Source organism: Coregonus clupeaformis, chromosome 19 (assembly GCF_020615455.1).
Source record: "Coregonus clupeaformis isolate EN_2021a chromosome 19, ASM2061545v1, whole genome shotgun sequence".
In the NCBI taxonomy this organism is placed as follows: domain Eukaryota; kingdom Metazoa; phylum Chordata; class Actinopteri; order Salmoniformes; family Salmonidae; genus Coregonus; species Coregonus clupeaformis.
The window spans coordinates 38,322,902-38,342,423 of NC_059210.1; the positions used below are offsets into that span (position 1 = coordinate 38,322,902).

Sequence of the window (19,522 nt, forward strand, 5' to 3'; positions counted from 1 at the left end):
TGAGTGAGAACGTTACAGACGCACAAATATCATACCCGAGACAAGCTAACCGTTCACCATTACAATACAGGGGAGGTTAGCATTTTTGGTGGGTATGATATTTGTGTGTCTAACTTTCTCACTCCTCATTATTCACAATTCATTCGGGACTATCTATAATCATGGTAGCATCTACATAAATTTAGAAGTGTTTAGAAACATATTATATTCTTATTTACAATAACAGTGACTCCAAAATTACACAAGACATTATTTACCATTCATTTCTATTGGGCACAAAATAATCTGAAACACAACCAAAACAAACAGCAAATGCATCCAACAAGTTTGTACATTCAGAAGCTTGATGTAATCATTGCGTGCTAGGAATATGGGACCAAATACTAAACTTTTCATTACTTTAATACACATATAAGTGAATTTCTCCCAATACCTTTGGTTCCCTAAAATGGGGGGACTTTGTACAAAAAGTGCTGTAATTTCTAAACGGTTCACCCGCTATGGATGAAAATACCCTCAAATGAAAGCTGACAGTCTGCACTTTAACCTCATAGTGATTATATCATTTCAAAAGTGCATCCAAAGTGCTGGAGTACAGAGCCAAAACAACAAAAACTGTGTCACTGACCCAATACTTTTGGAGCTCACTGTATATGATTGCCATAGCCTGAGGGACATCACATGAACATTAATTCCCTGAAGTATTTACATTGTACACTACCATTCAAAAGTTTGGGGTCACTTAGAAATGTCCTTGTTTTTGAAAGAAAAGCATTTTTTTTGTCCAATAAAATAACATCAAATTGATCAGAAATACAGTGTATACATTGTTAATGTTGTAAATGGCTGTTGTAGCTGGAAACGGCTGATTTTAATGGAATATCTACATAGGCGTACAGAGGCCCATTATCAGCAACCATCAGTCCTGTGTTCCAATGGCACATTGTGTTTGCTAATCCAAGTTTATCATTTTAAAAGGCAAATTGATAGCTATGTTAGCACAGCTGAAAACGGTTGTGCTGATTAAAGAAGCAATAAAACTGGCCTTCTTGAGACTAGTTGAGTATCTGGAGCATCAGCAATTGTGCGTTCGATTACAGGCTCAAAATGGCTAGAAATAACTTTCTTCTGAAACTCGTCAGTCTCTAATCAGAATAGAAAGTGGAGTGGGAGGCCCCGGTGTACAACTGAGCAAGAGGACAAATACATTAGAGTGTCTAGTTTGAGAAACAGACGCTTCACAGGTCCTCAACTGGCAGCTTCATTAAATAGTACCCGCAAAACACCAGTCTCAACATCAACAGTGACGAGGCGACTCCGGGATGCTGACCTTCTAGGCAGAGTTGCAAAGAAAAAGTAATATCTCAGACTGGCCAATAAAAATAAAAGATTAAGATGGGCAAAAGAACAAAGACACTGAACAGAGGAAGATTGGAAAAAAGTGTTATGGACAGACGAATTGAAGTTTGAGGTGTTCGGATCACAAAGAAGAACATTTGTGAGACGCAAACCAAATGAAAAGATGCTGGAGGAGTGCTTGATGCCATCTGTCAAGCATGGTGGAGGCAATGTGATGGTCTGGGGGTGCTTTGGTGGTGGTAAAGAGGGAGATTTGTACAGGGTAAAAGGGATCTTGAAGAAGGAAGGCTATCACTCCATTTTGCAACGCCATGCCATACCCTGTGGATGGCGCTTGATTGGAGCCAATTTCCTCCTACAACAGGACAATGACTCAAAGCACAGCTCCAAACTATGCAAGAACTACAGTGGGGGAAAAAAGTATTTAGTCAGCCACCAATTGTGCAAGTTCTCCCACTTAAAAATATGAGAGAGGCCTGTAATTTTCATCATAGGTACACATTGATGAGTTCATCATAGGTACACATAGGACAAATTGAGAATATTTTTTCCAGAAAATCACATTGTATTTGGTCACCTACAAACAAGCAAGATTTCTGGCTCTCACAGACCTGTAACTTCTTCTTTAAGAGGCTCCTCTGTCCTCCACTCGTTACCTGTATTAATGGCACCTGTTTGAACTTGTTATCAGTATAAAAGACACCTGTCCACAACCTCAAACAGTCACACTCCAAACTCCACTATGGCCAAGACCAAAGAGCTGTCAAAGGACACCAGAAACAAAATTGTAGACCTGCACCAGGCTGGGAAGACTGAATCTGCAATAGGTAAGCAGCTTGGTTTGAAGTAATCAACTGTGGGAGCAATTATTAGGAAATGGAAGACATACAAGACCACTGATAATCTCCCTCGATCTGGGGCTCCACGCAAGATCTCACCCCGTGGGGTCAAAATTATCACAAGAACGTTGAGCAAAAATCCCAGAACCACACGGGGGGACCTAGTGAATGACCTGCAGAGAGCTGGGACCAAAGTAACAAAGCCTACCATCAGTAACACACTACGCCGCCAGGGACTCAAATCCTGCAGTGCAAGATGTGTCCCCCTGCTTAAGCCAGTACATGTCCAGGCCCATCTGAAGTTTGCTAGAGTGCATTTGGATGATCCAGAAGAGGATTGGGAGAATGTCATATGGTCAGATGAAACCAAAATAGAACTTTTTGGTAAAAACTCAACTTGTCGTGTTTGGAGAACAAAGAATGCTGAGTTGCATCCAAAGAACACCATACCTACTGTGAAGCATGGGGGTGGAAACATCATGCTTTGGGGCTGTTTTTCTGCAAAGGGACCAGGACGACTGATCCGTGTAAAGGAAAGAATGAATGGGGCCATGTATCGTGAGATTTTGAGTGAAAACCTCCTTCCATCAGCAAGGGCATTGAAGATTAAACGTGGCTGGGTCTTTCAGCATGACAATGATCCCAAACACACCGCCCGGGCAATGAAGGAGTGGCTTCGTAAGAAGCATTTCATGGTCCTGGAGTGGCCTAGCCAGTCTCCAGATCTCAACCCCATAGAAAATCTTTGGAGGGAGTTGAAAGTCCGTGTTGCCCAGCGACAGCCCCAAAACATCACTGATCTAGAGGAGATCTGCATGGAGGAATGGGCCAAAATACCAGCAACAGTGTGTGAAAACCTTGTGAAGACTTACAGAAAACATTTGACCTGTGTCATTGCCAACAAAGGGTATATAACAAACTATTGAGAAACTTTTGTTATTGACCAAATACTTATTTTCCACCATAATTTGCAAATAAATTCATTAAAAATCCTACAATGTGATTTTCTGGATTTTTTTTCTTCTCATTTTGTCTGTCATAGTTGACGTATACCTATGATGAATTACAGGCCTCTCTCATCTTTTTAAGTGGGAGAACTTGCACAACTGGTGGCTGACTAAATACTTTTTTCCCCCACTGTAAGTGGCCTAGTTACTGTTTTGACTTAAATTGGCTTGAAAATCTATGGCAAGACATGAAAATGGCTGTCTAGCAATGATCAACAACCAATTTGACTAAATACTTTTTTTCCCCACTGTATGTACATTCAATGTTGTCTTGGTAAGCAACTCCAGTGTATATTTGACCTTGTGTTTTAGGTTAGTGTTCTGCTGAAAGGTGAATTTGTCTCCCAGTGTCTTGGAAAGCAGACTGAACCAGGTTTTCCTGTAGGATTTTGCCTGTACTCAGCTCCATTCCATTTCTTTTTAACCCCCAAAATACTCCCTAGTCCTTGTCGATGACAAGAATAACCATAACATGATGCAGCCACCACCATGCTTGAAAATATGAAGAATCAGTGATGTGTTGTGTTAGATTTTCCCCAAACATAACAATTTGTATTCAGGACATGGAGTTCCTTTCTTTGCCACATTTTTAGCAGTTTTACTTTAGTGCCTTATTACAAACAGGATGCATTAAAATAATATATTTGTTTATTCTGTACAGGCTTCATTCTTTTCACTCTGTCATTTAGGTTAGTATTGTGGAGTAACTACAATGTTGTTGATCCATCCTCAGTTTTCTCCTATCACAGTCATTAAACTCTGTAACTGTTTTAAAGTCACCATTGGCCTCATGGTGAAATCTCTGAGTGGTTTCCTTCCACTGGCAACTGAGTTAGGAAGGATGCCTGCATCTTTGTAGTGATTGGGTGTATTGATACACCATCCAAAGTGTAATTAATAACTTCACCATGCTCAAAGGGATATTCAATGTCTGCTTTCAAAAAAAAAGAAAAAAATTGGTGCCCTTCTTTGCGAGGCATTAGAAAACCTCCCTGGTCTTTGTGGATGAATCTGTTCACTGCTCGGCTGAGGGATCTTACAGACAATTGTGTGTGTGGGGTACATAGATGAGGTAGCCATTCAAAAATCATGTTAAATACTATTATAGTATATGTTTTTTAAACGTCAAATCCATATCAATCCAAATGCCTAAGAATTCATATGTGGGAACATGTTCGATTGGAGAACCATCTAATGAGTGAACATGTAGTTCATCTGAAACATTCTTACGAGAGTTTAAAAACAACTTGTGTTTCGTTTTGCCTGTATTAAGCACACGTTTTACATCCGCAAGGGATTCCCGCATAGCTATAGAATTTGACTGTAGTTTTGATTCTACAGTTGGGGCAATAGCGTACACAATAGCATAATCCGCATATAAATGAAGTTTACAATTTCGACCCCTGTGGTACACCTTTATGTACTTCAAGAAATTCAGACTTAACCTTTATGTACATCAAGAAATTGCCCAGGCCTAAACCCTCATTGGTTTGCATCCAAAATACAAAATCATTATTAAGATCACTACTATCCCCGTCCTTATGGAATGGCAGCACAAGAGCTGATTACCATACTTTTGAAATATTTCCTGATAACAATGTTTAATAAAAAATGTGGGTTATTGAGCCAACAATGATGGGCACTGCACACTTAAGCAGACTGGGATCCAATTGGCCGGCCCCTGTGGATTACTTGTTGTCTATTGCTAGCAAAGCATCCAGGGTTGTATAGAGTCTAGACTGTCTTTTTAGTCCTGTTGGGGTTGTATAGAGTCTAGACTGTCTTTGTAGTCCTGTTGGAGTTGTATAGAGTCTAGACTGTCTTTTTAGTCCTGCTGGGGTTGTATATAGTCTAGACTGTCTTTTTAGTGCTGCTGGGGTTGTATAGAGTCTATACTGTCTTTTTAGTCCTGTTGGAGTTGTATAGAGTCTAGACTGTCTTTTTAGTCCTGTTGGGGCTGTATAGAGTCTAGACTGTCTTTGTAGTCCTGTTGGGGTTGTATAGAGTCTAGACTGTCTTTTTAGTCCTGTTGGGGTTGTATAGAGTCTAGACTGTCTTTTTAGTCCTGTTGGGGCTGTATAGAGTCTAGACTGTCTTTTTAGTCCTGTTGGAGTTGTATAGTCTAGACTGTCTTTTTAGTCATGTTGGGGTTGTATAGTGTCTAGACCAGGGATGGGCTAATTTGATGGGGGTGGGGGCCACAAATAAACATAACTCATCATGAGGGGCCGCAGTGGCTCGTGGGTCTGCGTATCCACATCGATACGCACCCCACCTTGCGAGCAAAACATTTTAGCAGCCTCCCTGATGACAGCGAAGATAAATGTTTTTAATTTTAAAGTTTATATTTGTTTAATTTTTGTATTGGTCCATGGGCCTACAAAAGGGGGTGGGGGCAGCCAGTTGCCAATCCCTGGTCTAGTCTGTCTTTGCAATGCAGCCGTCTGTTCAGACAGTGTGGACGCCCTACACTCCATCACTCTGCCCAGCTGACAGGTCACAGTGTCTTCTCGGGTGGAGGGTGTCTAGTCTACTGTGTCTCTGACAGTTCTTTATAGAATGAATCAACACTTTGGACTCTCTCCCTCGTCTTTGCCCACATTACAACGCCCTGCCAACACCCTGCCAACGCCCTGCCAACGCCCTGCCAACACCCTGCCTTACTGCACCTCCTTCATCTCTTCCCCTACCTTCCCTCCCTCTCTTTCTCTCCCTACCTCCCCCACATTGCAACAACATACCTTCCCACATGAAAAAGTACTATAGTATATTATGGAATAAATACGATAGTATTCACTGTAGTGTTTTTGCAGACTTTACTGTAGTATTCACTGTAATAGACGGTAGTATTTCCAGTTAACTATAGTATAAATACTGTAGTAAAATAAAACTGTAGTATATACTTGAGTAATTAATGGCGATTGTAGTATACTGTAGAATTTACTCTAGTGTTATCTACATTATGGAAGCATTTACAATAGTGTTTTTGATATATTATCGTTGACATAGAAGCAGAGGCTTTCTTCTTGAGGAAACCTACTGGAGAAATACTAAAAGAACACATTTTACATAACCTGTAGGTAGGTAGGACTGGGGTCTGAACAGATAGTTCAGCACTTCTGCTATTTTCTATAACATGTAAGGAACACGATGTATGGTCTACACTGAGTATACAAAATATTAAGTACACCTGCTCTTTCCATGACATAGACTGACCAGCTGAATCCAGGTGAAAGCTATGATCCCTTCTTGATATCACTTGTTAAATCCACTTGAATCAGTGTAGATGAAGGGGAGGAGACAGGTTAAAGAAGGATTTTTAAGCCTTGAGACAATTGAGACATGGATTGTGCATTTGTATCATTCAGAGGGTGAATGGGCAAGACAAAAAATGTAAGAGCCTTTGAACGGGGTATGGTAGTAGGTGCCAGGCGAACCGGTTTGTGTCAAGAACTGCAATGCTGCCGGGTTTTTTAACGCTCAGCATTTTCCTGTGTGTCCACCACCCAAAAGACATATAGCCAACTTGGAGTCAACATGGGCCAGCATCCCTGCAACTTAATATTAGGAAGGTGTTCTTAATGTTTGGAATACTCAGTACATACTTGTATATTTCTTACTTATGGGTGGCACAATTTAGGATATGGGGGAGGAGAATGGGAAAGGTATGTACAAATTAAATACTGTAGTATTTAATATAGTTTAAAAAGTGTAGTATTTACTATATATTTTTGCATAAGTTCTTATCCAGAGCGACTTACAGGAGCAATTAGCGCTAAGTGCCTTGCTCAAGGGCACATATATAGAATTTTCTGTCGGCTAGGGGATTCGAACCAGCGAGATTTCAATGACTGTCCCAACACTTTAACCGCTAGGCTACCTGGTGCCCTGTAGTATTCTACAGTGTACTACAACATTCTATAGTAAGTACTACACTACAGTGTGTAGTATAGTTTTCTACAGTATACTACAGTTTCCTACAGAATTCTTTAGTAATTACTGTAGTATTCTATAGTAAACTGTAGTATTTTTTCATGTGGGTTACCCCTCCATTTCTACTCCTCCCTTCCTCCCTCTCTCTCTCGCCCACATTGCAACACCCTGCCAACAACTTACCTTACTGTATCCCGTTCATCTCTCCTTCCTTCAACACCTTGCCTAAGCCCTCCATATATCCTTCCTTCCTGCCTTCTTTGTTTGTACAGAGCTGTTGGTGTGTTTAGGACTCAGAGGATTTCAAAAGTGTTTTGTTTTAAGTTCCCTGTGTTTACTGTGTCTGTTTGGGACTTAAATATTTCAAATGTTTCGTGTTTTAAGTTCACTGTGTTTCGGGCCCGGCTCCACGAGGGGGCAAAAAGGGGCTTATCCCCCTCAGTTGAAAATGTGTGTCCCTCAGTTTTAGTTTTATGTCCTTATATAAAAATACCCCAAAAGTTAAAATGATTGAGTGACAGGTTGGTGCAAAATCTGTATCTCCGCTGTGTCAGCACAATGGTCAGAGCAGACTGCGGTGTGCACAGGGGGGTATGGAAAGTCACTGGGGCGGTTAGGTATGACTCCTTTGGGTTTCCATAAAAAGCCTGTAATATTTGATTTTGATTTATAAGAGCGGGGTCAAGTTTACCGTTGAAGCTGCTTCACTCACTTTGCCTCACGCCCCACCACTACAGAGTTTAGTTAGCTTCTTAGCTAGCTGTAAAAAGCATTAGTGTTATTAGCCTTAGCCTATTTAACTAGCTCGAACCAGCTAATCTGCCACTGCCACGATGGATATCAGAAATTGGCTTCGCCAAATTACCCAAACAAAGCCAAAGGAGAAGGGGACCCCTGGCTACTGTGTCAGTGGTTGTTAAAAGAAGTGACAGCATTGTGAAATTACTCTCGGATATAGAATGCACGCATTTGTTACTTCTAGGTTAGACTACTGCAATGCTCTACTTTCCGGCTACCCGGATAAAGCACTAAATAAACTTCAGTTAGTGCTAAATACGGCTGCTAGAATCCTGACTAGAACCAAGAAATTTGATCATATTACTCCAGTGCTAGCTTCCCTACACTGGCTTCCTGTTAAGGCAAGGGCTGATTTCAAGGTTTTACTGTTAACCTATAAAGCGTTACATGGGCTTGCTCCTACCTATCTTTCCGAGTTGGTCCTGCCGTACATACCAATACGTACGCTACAGTCACAAGACGCAGGCCTCCTAATTGTCCCTAGAATTTCTAAGCAAACAGCGGGAGGCAGGGCTTTCTCCTATAGATCTCCATTTTTATGGAACAGTTTGCCTACCCATGTGAGAGACGCAGACTCGGTCTCAACCTTTAAGTCTTTACTGAAGACTTATCTCTTCAGTAGGTCATATGATTGAGTGTAGTCTGGCCCAGGAGTGTGAAGGTGAACGGAAAGGCTCTGGAGCAACGAACAGCCCTTGCTGTCTCTGCCAGGCCGGTTCCCCTCTCTCCACTGGGGTTCTCTGCCTCTAACCCTGTTACAGGGGCTGAGTCACTGGCTTGCTGGTGCTCTTTCATGCCGTCCCTAGGAGGGGTGCGTCACTTGAGTGGGTTGAGTTACTGACGTGATCTTCCTGTCTGGGTTGGCGCCCCCCTTGGTTTGTGCTGTGGTGGGAGACCTCTGTGGGCTATACTCGGCCTTGTCTCAGGATTGTAAGTTGGTGGTTGAGGATATCCCTCTGGTGGTGCGGGGGCTGTGCTTTGGCAGAGTGGGTGGGGTTATATCCTTCCTGTTTGGCCCTGTCCGGGGTTTCTTCGGATGGGGCCACAGTGTCTCCGGACCGCTCCTGTCTCAGCCTCCAGTATTTATGCTGCAGTAGTTTATGTGTCGGGGGGCTGGGGTTAGTTGGTTATACCTGGAGTACTTCTCCTGTCTTATCCAGTGTCCTGTGTGAATTTAAGTATGCTCTCTCTAATTCTCTCGTTCTCTCTTTCTCTCTGAGAACCTGAGCCCTAGGACCATACGTCAGGACTACCGGGCATGCTGACACCTTGCTGTCCCCAGTCCGCCTGGCCTTGCTGCTATTCCAGTTTCAATTGTTCTGCCTGCGGTTACGAAACCCCTACCTGTCCCAGACCTGCTGTTTTCAACTCTTAATGATCGGCTATGAAAAGCCAACTGAGAGACCTGAGCCCTAGGACCATACGTCGGGACTACCGGCCGTGGTGACTCCTTGCTGTCCCCAGTCCGCCTGGCCTTGCTGCTATTCCAGTTTCAACTGTTCTGCCTGCGGTTATGGAACCCCTACCTGTCCCAGACCTGCTGTTTTCAACTCTTAATGATCGGCTATGAAAAGCCAACTGAGATTTATTCCTGATTATTATTTGACCATGCTTGTCACTTATGAACATTTTTGAACATCTTGGCATGGTTCTGTTATAATCTCCACCCGGCACAGCCAGAAGAGGACTGGCCACCCCTCATAGCCTGGTTCCTCTCTAGGTTTCTTCCTAGGTTTTGGCCTTTCTAGGGAGTTTTTCCTAGCCACCGTGCTTCTACACCTGCATTACTAGCTGTTTGGGGTTTTAGGCTGGGTTTCTGTAAAGCACTTCGAGATATTAGCTGATGTAAGAAGGGCTATATAAAATAAAATTGATTGATTGATTGATTGATTCGTACAACACAGAATACGACTCGAGGCTACAGGGCTGCTGAAGGCGATGACGGACCCCGGCCTTCAGTTTACAGCCACCATGATGCACAGAATCCTCCAAACAAATGACTCCAGGCAAACGCAACAGATTTTTACACTGGGGTCAAAGTGGTCCGCAGTGCGTTGGAGTGTGTTGAGAGGCTGAGGTGCACTGATTCACCACCAACTCCAAGCAAACGACAGTACAATAGGCCAGCCGGACAGAGGAGAGTAAAAGACAATTCTTCAGCACGTTGGATGCTGTCATTGATGAAATGTCAGAACGATTCAGCGAATGCAACAGCCAACTGGTGGAGGCCCTGTGTGCCCTTTGACCCAGAGAGACATGACTTTCTAGATGTGAAAAGAGTGAAACCACTGCTGGATCTAAGCAAAAACAGATTTGGTGGAAGCGGAGTTTAGTGTCGCTCACCAGTTTTTGCAGACTGAAATCACCCGCTCCGGCTACAAAGAGGACAAATGGACCCCACTTGATATCCTGCAACGATTCTCTGGGAGTCTCTCCGCTTTGCCGACTGCACTGAAACATGTATTACGAGAACTCATTTTCCACTTTGACAAATGTATTCAGTCAGCACAGAAGAAGCATGGTACACCCGAGGAAGGCACAACTAATCCAACTGGCATTTGAGGTGGATCTTACAAGAAGATTTTGGGGAGAATGGAATGATCTATTACTCAGGAAGTTCCACAGAACATCAAGGAGGCTGCAACTCTTCTGAAAAGGTAAGAAACAATTTAGCTGGTTGTTTGTTTTTCAAAATCTTGATGATATAGCCAGTGGCGTCATTTCATCAAAAACCTAGGGTTTAGAATGACAAAATGACTTCCTTAGCCAGTCTAACTTTTCAATGGCCTTGCTTTAGTGTGTAAGGCGCTGTCCATGGTGCTAATTGAGTGCAGTAGAGATTTCCCGCAACCTGTCACTTCTTGGTCAAAAGCACTCAATGGTCTCGGCCTTTGGACTTTATGTTTATTGTGGTATAGCATGATATAAGCAGAATTCAATATAATTCCAATGCAAGAACCCAAATGATGCCCCATGGGTATAGCTATATATCGGTATGTTTCATCATAGTAATAGATACATTCTTGGTAGCCTATTGGTTTTCGTGGTTGCAAATGAAACTGTACGCATTGGAAACGTGTTTATGGTAGGCTGGCATTGCGTAATTGATTACGTGGGTCGATTTCAACTGCCCCCGTAAACACTTTATCTTGGCGCCGGGCCTGCTGTGTTTACTGTGTCTGTTTGGGACTTACTGTAAATGTTTCAAATGTTTTGTGTTTTAAGTTCACTGTGTTTACTGTGTCTGTATTGGACTTTGGGTTAACTTGTATGTGACAATAAAACATATATATACTGTATATTTGATGTATATTACTGTATATACAGTATATATGAGAGGGGGTCAGTGTTTTGACCTGTAAAGTGAGCTCATGGTGTGTTTGGCACCATTCCACTCAACCCCACACACACCCACACACACAGTCCTCCATAATGTATTATTCATTGGGCTTTGTGTTATTCATAGGACAGTTGTTGAGCTCACATCTATTCAAGGCAACGACAAGCGATATGATATGAAGCAAGGCCTCTGAGAGAAAACATCTTCTGAATAAAACATCAGAAGGAACTAATCTGTTCAGGTAAACGACCAGATGATCACTGTGAGAAATGCAGTACAACTAAATGTTAAAACACTGGATGCTTTACAGCCTGAATACACAGGCCAAAGGCTGCAGACACAGAGAGCAGACCACTAATAAAGTGACAGTGCTTTGACGAAGGAGCTCACTCCGAAATGCGTCTGCAATGAATATAATTGAAGGGAATTAGGCAAAATTCCTGAACCTTCCTTTATGACACTGTATCAGTAATGTGACAAGGTATTTATACTGAACAAAAATATAAACGCAACATGTAAAGTGTTGGTCCCATGTTTCATGAGCTGAAATAAAAGATCCCAGAAATCTTCCATACGCACAAAAAGCTTATTTCTGTTGGAGGACAGCAAAAAAAATAAACAATTCCCCAGACATTATCACTGCAATATTCGGTTTATATTCGGTTTTAAAGTCTGTGGAATGGCATGTACAATGTACTACTCAACCTCATCATACATAGGCTACATTGACTCATTTAGCCTACTTGTGGAACGCCGCATACAGTGCAACATGAAATAGATGCATAATACACGCTACCAAGGCTGACTTCAAATACCGACATCAATGTGAAAGTAAAAGTAACCGGAGCATAAACAGTTGACTGCGAATGTAAACTATGCCAGATAAATCCTACACATGCATTGAAATAAAAGCCATACATCAAATGAATTACTTAGGGCTACAATCGACAAGGACGCATAAAGACAAACAAACTCAACCAAGAATGAAGAAAAATCTACACATTAAGGCCGCGCCCATGATTCAGCACCTGCTGAATGGACAGCACCTCGGTACAGGTAGGCATAGTGGAGCTCCGTGGGGTGTGACTGAATGGACAGCGCCTCTGCGTAGTAGACAGCTAGAATTAGGCTATTCAGTTTGTGGGCAGTTAGACATTTTCGGGGCACAGTTGAGTAGCCTACAATGCTTAAATGAAAATCATAACTGGCACGCAGATCTTTAGAAATTGTAGAATCAATTGTAAATTGTCACTCATATGAAAAAGGTTGCAGACCCCCTGCTATAGGCTATATGAAGTCACCCTTGTGGAATGGGGCATACAGTCTACTATGACAGGGTGATTGTCTCCCCACCAAAATTGTTGCTCTGAATTCAGAGATGTTCCATGTAACTTCAATGCCCTGCTCATTTCTGTATTTGCCTATCTGCATTATTCACAATGGAATGGAAACATTCTGCGAATATACACTACCGGTCAAAGGTTTTAGAACACCTACTCATTCAAGGGTTTTTCTTTATTTTTCATTATTTTCTACATTGTAGAATAATAGTGAAGACATTAAAACTATGAAATAACACATATGGAATAATGTAGTAACCAAAAAAGTGTTAAACACATTTATTCAAATAGACACCCTTTGCCTTGATGACAGCTTTGCACACTCTTGGCATTCTCTCAACCAGCTTCACCTGGAATGCTTTTCCAACCGTCTTGACGGAGTTCCCACATATGCTGAGCACTTGTTGGCTGCTTTTCCTTCACTCTGCGGTCCGACTCATCCCAAACCATCTGTGGAGGCCAGGTCATCTGATGCAGCACTCCATGGCGTATCGCTGCAGAATGCTGTGGTAGCAATGCTGGTTAAGTATGCCTTGAATTCTAAATAAATCACAGACAGTGTCACCAGCAAAGCACCCCCACACCATAACACCTCCTCCTCCATGCTTTACGGTGGGAAATACACATGCAGAGATCATCCATTCACCAAATAGGGCTATCTTCTGTATATCCCCCCTACCTTGTCACAACACAACTGATTGGCTCAAACGCATTAAGAAGGAAAGACATTCCACAAATTAACTTTTAAGAAGGCACACCTGTTAATTGAAATGAATTCCAGGTGACTACCTCATGTAGCTGGTTGAGAGAATGCCAAGAGTGTGCAAAGCTGTCATCAAGGCAAAGGGTGTCTATTTGAATAAATGTGTTTAACACTTTTTTGGTTACTACATGATTCCATATGTGTTATTTCATAGTTTTGATGTTTTCACTATTATTCTACAATGTAGAAAATAGTAAAAATAAAGAAAAACCCTTGGATGAGTAGGTGTTCTAAAACTTTTGACCGGTATTGTAGATTTGTTTTTTATCAACAAGACTGCTCCGAGAATATTAATATTACAACATAGTAGACAACACGGAGGCGGCCGCGAACATTTTTCCCCAGGCCAGCTTGTCTCTGTCTGATATTATTGTGTTGCCTACGCAGCATCTGGGTGCTCATTATATACAAAAACAGCCCTACATCCACACTATAGCTAAATAACCTAGCAATATTTAATGACGTTATGCCAGCAAGATTGATCTGTTAGAATATCACATTTTAATTCAGGAAGATGGACAAGCAAGACTGATAGAGTGAGAGGTGGAAATGCATTATACCAGAGGCAGGTAGGCTACAGGTAGGCTACAGGTAGGCTACAGGTAGGCTACAGGTAGGCTACAGGTAGGGGTGCAGGCAGAGGATGATGATGTAGATCTACAGCAAGAAGTAAAACAAAGTTAGTCCAACTAGGTAATCATTCATTATTTGCATTATCTCAATTATCATTTTGTCACTGCATGACAATGCACATTTATTATAGCCTACAATTGTTATTGTCTTTGAAGCCATAAACAAAATATGTATTTTGGGGAAATGCTCTAAATAGCAAGTTGTTCAGTTGTGTTTATTTTCATACCAAAACATGAAACCAAAATTGCACTATCCTACTGGGCAAATTAATGAAAATATAAATTAGGCATACAGCTAACACAACCTATATTTTAATGGCAATAAAACAGCTTTTGGTTTAAATGGTCACCAAAAAGGAGAGCTCCCCCACCTCCCAATTCCCAATTAAATTAACCCCCGATTATCAGATTAAAACAAGGCTTACAAGGCCAAGTTCAAATGCCAACATCAAATTCAAAGCAATCGGTGCACTCTCTAAACAGCTGACCGGCAAAGCAAATGGAACTGTGTCTGACCTCTGCTTTCTAAAAGTGACAGAAAAGGCTCACAGGCTGGCAGCTGCTCTCCGAGCAATGCTCCGCATGGTCTTAAAGCCAGCCATTATGGTAAACAGCCATTGCATTTTAATCGGGTTGATTTCGATTTTTTATTAATATATTTTTTTTATTCCGATTTTTCACGGGATGCTGCATCACACTCAGCACTCCTGCTTCCCATGGCTATGCCTCCAATGTCGTTTTTGAGAATCTGATAGTACGTCCAACCGGCCTCACAACTGCAGACCACGTGTAACCACGCCAGCCAAGGACCTCCACATCCAGCTTCTTCACCTGTGGGATCGTCTGAGACCAGCCACCCGGACAGCTGATGAAACTGTGGGTTTGCACAACCGAATAATTTCTGCACAAACTGTCAGGGAAGCTCATCTGCATGCTCGTCGTCCTCACTAGAGTATTGAACTGACTGCAGTTCGGCATCATAACCGACTTCAGTGGGCAAATGCTCACCTTTGATGGCCACTGGCACGCTTTGATGGCCACTGGCATCCGTGCTCTTCACGGATTAATTCCGGTTTCAACTATACCGGGCAGGTTGCAGACAGCGTTTATGGCGTTGTGTGGGCAAGCGGTTTGCTGATGTCAACATTGTGAACAGAGTGCCCCATGGTGGCATTGGGGTTATGGTATTGGCAGGCATAAGCTACAGACAACGAACACAATTGCATTTTATCAACCCTGTGACAACATCCTGAGGCCCATTGTCGTGCCATTCATCCGCCGCCATCACATGTTTCAGCATGATAATAGACGGCCTCATGTCGCAAGGATCTGTACACAATTCCTGGAAGCTGAAAATGCCCCAGTTCTTCCATGGCCTGCATATCACCAGACATGTCACCCATTGTATTCTCAGTTATGTGAAATCCATAGATTAGTGTCAAATGTATTTATTTCATTTGACTGATTTCCTTATATGAACTGTAATTCAGTAAAATCTTTGAAATTGTTGCATGTTGCGTTTAATATTTTTGTTCCTGAGATCTACACCAGTAAGACTTTGATCATGAACCACAAAGTGAGGAAGAGAGTCAATATTTCTGTACAGGCAGACGAGCGGCTTACTTGTTGACAATGCAGCGTGGGTGACTTTCAAAAGGATCCTCTATGGACTATTTGAGAACAAAGGTACTATTTATGGCAGAGGAACAAAACAGGCACTCTCTGTGTACAGTATCAATCCACAAGCCTGCATAGTGTAGTAGCACACTGTAGCAAATCACTTCTGTCTATCAATCCACAAGCCTGCATAGTGTAGCACACTGTAGCAAATCTCTTCTGTATATCAATCCACTAGCCTGCTGCATTCATACCACTTTACATTAACCCTGGCATAATTATCGTAATGGTCAGTCACATCTTCTCTAATCATCCTGGCCTCACATCACAAGGGACTCTTTTTATTTATATATTTTTATTTTTATTTAACATTTTATTCAACCAAGCAAGTCAGTTAAGAACAAATTCTTATTTACAATGACGGCCTACCAAAAGTCAAAAGGCCTCCTGCGCGGACGGGGCTGGGATAAAAAATAAAAATATAGGACAAAACACACATCACGACAAGAGAGACACCACAACACTACATAAAGAGAGACCTAAGACAACAACATAGCATGGCAGCAACACATGACAACACAGCATGGTAGCAACACCACATAACAACAACATGGTAGCAACACAACATGGCAGCAGCACAACATGGTAGCAGCACAAAACATGGTACAAACATTATTGGGCACAGACAACAGCACAAAGGCAAGAAGGTAGAGACAACAATACATCACGCGAAGCAGCCACAACTGTCCATGACTGAGTCTTTGAATGAAGAGATGGAGATAAAACTGTCCAGTTTGCAGCTCGTTCCAGTCGCTAGCTGCAGCGAACTGAAAAGAGGAGCGACCCAGGGATGTGTGTGCTTTGGGGACCTTTAACAGAATGTGACTGGCAGAATGGGTGTTGTATATGAGGGCTGCAGTAGGTATCTCAGATAGGGGGAGTGAGGCCTAAGAGGGTTTTATAAATAAGCATCAATCAGTGGGTCTTCCGACGGGTATACAGAGATAACCAGTTTACAGAGGAGTATAGAGTCCAGTGATGTGTCCTATAAGGAGTATTGGTGGCAAATCTGATGGCCGAATGGTAAAGAACATCCAGCCGCTCGAGAGCACCCTTACCTGCCGATCTATAAATGACGTCTCCGTAATCTAGCATGGGTAGGATGGTAATCTGAATCATGGTTAGTTTGGCAGATGGGGTAAAAGAGGAGCGATTACGATAGAGGAAACCAAGTCTAGATTTAACCTTATCCTGCAGCTTTGATATGTGCTGAGAGAAGGACAGTGTACCATCTAGCCATACTCCCAAGTACTTGTATGAGGTTACTACCTCAAGCTCTAAACCCCCAGAGGTAGTAATCACACCAGTGGGGAGAGGGGCATTCTTCTTACCAAACCACATGACCTTTGTTTTGGAGGTGTTCAGAACAAGATTAAGGCCAAAGAAAGCTTGTTGGACACTATGAAAGCTTTGTTGTAGAGAGTTTAACACAACATCCGGGGAGGGGCCAGCTGAGTATAAGACTGTATCATCTGCATATAAATGGATGAGAGAGCTTCCTACTGCCTGAGCTATGTTGTTGATGTAAATTGAGAAGAGCGTGGGGCCTAGGATCGAGCCTTGGGGTACTCCCTTGGTGACAGGCAGTGGCTGAGACAGCAGATGTTCTGACTTTATACACTGCACTCTTTGAGAGAGGTAGTTAGCAAACCAGGCCAAAGACCCCCTCAGAGACACCAATACTCCTTAGCCGGCCCTCAAGAATGGAATGGTCTACCGTATCAAAAGCTTTGGCCAAGTCAATAAACATAGCAGCACAACATTGCTTAGAATCAAGGGCAATGGTGACATAATTTAGGACCTTTAAGGTTGCAGTGACACATCCATAACCTGAGCGGAAACCAGATTGCATACCAGAGAGAATACTATAGACATCGAGAAAGCCAGTCAGTTGATTATTGACAAGTTTTCCCAACACTTTTGATAAACAGGGCAAAATAGAAATTGGCCTATAACAGTTAGGATCAGCTTGCTCTCCCCCTTTAAATAAAGGACGCACCGTGGCTGTCTTCCAAGCAATGGGAACCTCCCCAGAGAGGAGAGACAGGTTAAAAAGGTCAGAGATAGGCTTGGCGATGATAGGGTCAAGTTTAAGGAGCTCCTTTAGCAACTCAGACTCAGTGACAAAAAAGAAGGTCCAAGCGTCTTCGACAGAGGGGATCAAGCTGATTCTATACCAATTTACAGAGGCCAGGTCATGAAGGAAGGCTAGTTTTTCAGCAAGCGTCTATGACAAATCGGGACAGGTCGTTTCACTGAGCAGACATTATGAACACAGGCTGTAAAACAGTGATCACTAAGATCATTACAGAAAACACCAGACTGATACCTATCAGGATTATTTGTGAGGATAACATCAAGGAGAGTAGCCTTTTCTGGGTGTTTGGAGTCATACCTTGTGGGATTGGTAATAATCTGAGAAAGATTTAGGACTTGGTCAGGTGGTTTAAGCATGTCCCAGTTTAGGTCACCTAGAAGGACAAATTCAGACTTAGTGTAAGGGGCCAGGAGAGAGCTTAGGGCATTTAGGGTACAGGCCGGTGCTGATGGTGGACGATAACACCCAGCAACAGTCAACAAAGAGCTACTTGAAAATGTAATGCTTAAAACCAGCAAATCAAATTGTTTGGGGACAGACTTGGTGGATACAACCGAGCACTGAAGGTGTTCCTTGGTAAAGATTGCCACTCCACCACCTTTGGAAGATCTGTCTTGCCGAAAAAGGTTATAACCAGAAAGGTTAACATCAGTGTTCAAAACACTTTTTCTTAACCACGTCTCAGTAATGACCAACACATCTGGATTGGAGCACTTTCAATTGATCAATTTTAGATAATAAGCTTCTAGTGTTAACGTGCAGAAAACCCAGGCTTTTACGAGAATCAGTGAAACAGATATCAGAGCACACGTCATAATTGGGGCTAGCAACAGTAGATGGGCCAGGGTGTACTTGCACATTTCCAGATGTAATCAGCAGTAATACAATCAAGGCATGGCAGAGGACAGGGAGAGCTCTGTAGTGTTAATTTTTTTATGACATTTCAATGTGCATCAGATGGCAACAAGATCATATTGTACAGCAATTTCATCAGGTAACATGAATACAAAGCCGGTGAGAGGTGGTTAGAATAGGATGGGAGGCCAAGAGTCTGAGTGTGGGAACAAACATAGTCTGTCCCACAGTTAGGTAAACAAGCAAGTTCATAGTCAATAAAGCACGCAGGAGTCATGAGGCAAATAGCATAAAGCACAAGAAAGAAATATAACGACTTGGGGCTAGCCATTGTAAGTCACTCGCCCCAACAAGATAACTAGAGAGAGTAGCTCCCTATGAGTACAAGTACAAGTATATAAGTACAGACTGCAATCTGATTTAGATGCGCAACATGGACTCATTAATGACTCAATCGAATGGTATCCCACCACTAGTCTATGAAAACACAGACCATTTATGTACCTCTTGACATCTTCGCTCATAAGGAAATGGCCATAAATTGAATTGGAGCCCAGTGTCAGAAAGGTGAAAAATACAATTAAGACAGCACGGCAGGAAGTCGTTTCATTGAGATCCGCTAACAGCATGAGATAATGTGTTGTGGTCCAGACTCCAGCTAAAAGCCAGACTAATGCATTTCACCCAATCAATCACTGTGTGACTGTATAATGTTATGAAGACTTCAGACTGCGTCAATTTGATTACTAGTTGTGCATCCAAAATAAGGCACTATTCCCTATTTAGTGCACTCCTTTTGACAAGGGCCCATAAGGGTGAAGCCAATGAAACTGGAGTGTCTAGACCAGGGGTCTCCAACCTTTTCTAGCACGAGCTACTTT

At 42.4% G+C, this 19,522-nt stretch overlaps 1 protein-coding gene and 1 non-coding gene across 2 annotated transcripts in view; both read right to left on the bottom strand.

Annotated features, from left to right (window-relative positions):
* Positions 1 to 19,522, bottom strand: part of LOC121559016 (carbohydrate sulfotransferase 8-like) — a 123,188-nt gene that overhangs the window by 40,048 nt on the left and 63,618 nt on the right. The window lies entirely within an intron of this gene.
* Positions 6,219 to 6,271, bottom strand: LOC121559027. Its single transcript, XR_005998646.1, has one exon. It is a non-coding gene; the product is annotated as a U7 small nuclear RNA (small nuclear RNA).